Genomic DNA, 2,300 nt, shown 5'->3' on the forward strand with positions numbered 1-2,300 from the left:
CCATGCCGGAACGAATTTTTTTCTATGGAAAAATAGAACATTTTGCAGAAGTTTTTACTAATGATTTTCAGACCATTCTATGGTTGTTCAAGGATCCTTTCATGCATTATGTTAGATATCAAGGAAAATCAATTCTGGCTGTAAAAGATAAGCCCTTTCTGATGAAAAAATGGATTCATGCTTTTGTGTAATTTCCTCAAAAATTTATTTATTATATATGGACTATTTGTTGGGCCCTAAACCCTCAATTACCTTAAGAAAGAACCGGCCTGGTCCAAAGCTGCTATTGGGTCTCTCTTTTTTATGGTTCTAGTTGATTGGGCACCAAATAATTTTTGGGCTTTTTACCTGAAAATCATACTTGCCTAAAAATTAGAGAAAATTTGGATTTTTTTTATTATCTTTTTATCAAATAAATAGTTTTTTTTTTTTGGATTTGAAAAATAAAAATAAAAAACCAATTTCAGGGTTGAAACTCCATCAAACCAAATTGTCAATTCAACTTATAGACATGTGGACTCTCAAAGCAAATTCTCAAAACATGATGACAGAGATAATATGGATCCAATGTTGTTTAGGAAATTGGTTCGAAGGCTCAGATTTTTAAAATGTATAAGAACAGATATTTTGTATGGAGTTGGACTCATTAGTCATTACATGGAGGATCCAATTTTGACTCACATAGATGTAGCAAAGAGGATACAATCAAATGTATATTAGATTATAATTTATTTTACTATTCTCAAAATGATTTCAGATTGTTTGGATTTAACGAATGTGATTGGGAAGATGCTAATGACCGAAAAAGGACAACTATTTTTTGTTGTCTTTATGGGAATTGTTGTGTTTGCTTAGAGTTCTAAGAAATAAGCATTAGTTACTCATTGTGTTTGTTATGCAATATGGTTGAGGAGGATGGTAAAGACTAAGTTTGTTCAAGATGGAGATACTTATGTCTTTGTTGACAATAAATCAATTGGCGAAAAATCTGATCATTTATGATAAAAGGAAATATATTGACACCAAATATGATTTCATCAAAGAATGCATCAAAAGAGAAGAAATTTAGCTCAAACATGTGCCATGCAAGATCAAGTTGCTAATATATTCACTAAAGCTTTAAAGTTTGAAGATTTCAGCAGATTGATGTTATTGGGATAAATTTAAGAGATCTTGAAGAAATAAGCTTATAATTAATATAGCTTTAACTGTTTGATAGCATCATATTAGTTTTTTTTTTTTTTTTTCCAATAGTCATTTATGTTTTTTAAGAGTTATTTTGTAATATCTAAAAGTCATTTTTGTACTCCTTTACATACTTATAAATGTAGAAGGTAGTAGAGAGTTCTTCCCGCCGTTACACTTAACTCTACCTATATATATATATATATATATATATCATAATTCTATTTCCGATCCAACATAATTAGATTAATTGGAACAAAAACACTTTGGTTGTTTGAATAAATAATCGAAGACTTCACGAAAAATTCTACTGAGGACTGAAATCAGTAGTGATCCTTCTACTCAGATGATGTGACATCATCCCAACTGCTGATGTGACATCATCTAAGTGTAGGGGTCACTATTAGTCCTAATCCACGGTATAATTTCTCAGATTTCACTAATGTTTGATATTGGAATTTTAGACTTGCTAATACGATCATATATATAAAACACATAATTTTATTATTGCTCCTGCCTTAGAATTGAGGAATACAACACTTCTAAGTGATTTACTAATATTTATTTAAATGTTAATTGGCATATATATATAATAGCCAAAAAACATATATATAGATGGATGGGATCGAAATTAAAGCAGGAGAAAGGATGATTGAGAAAGAGTTCAAGTGCACTTATATCCAGTGGGAACCTTTTTGCCGCAGGCACCGAGCAAGGCGCTCAAAGTAACATCAGCGTCGAGGACAATGCCAAAGAGATTAGCTTTAATGGCAGTGCAAAGGCAAACTGCAGCTTCAGCATCGACGAGAGGTGAAAGAAGTTGGCAGTATAAAGTGTTGAGTGAGTTAAGCTTCTTGTAATCAATGCTGCAAGTTTGAGCACTCACCATGCTGAACAAAATAAGGTTCAGGCAGACCAGGAAGGCAATGCTCGCTTGTGTTTTTGATGCCATTTCTTATTCTCTTCTCTTCTCTGATCAGTTGATTCTTAATTAGCTGCTGGATGCAATTTGTGGATTGAGTTAAAGGGTATTTATAGATGGGAATTGGGTTTGAAAATTGAAAATCTGGAAGTTGAGCAATTAATTATTGGCGTGAACATTGGCTCCTGGGCAG

This window comes from Euphorbia lathyris, chromosome 1 (assembly GCF_963576675.1).
Source record: "Euphorbia lathyris chromosome 1, ddEupLath1.1, whole genome shotgun sequence".
Lineage (NCBI taxonomy): Eukaryota > Viridiplantae > Streptophyta > Magnoliopsida > Malpighiales > Euphorbiaceae > Euphorbia > Euphorbia lathyris.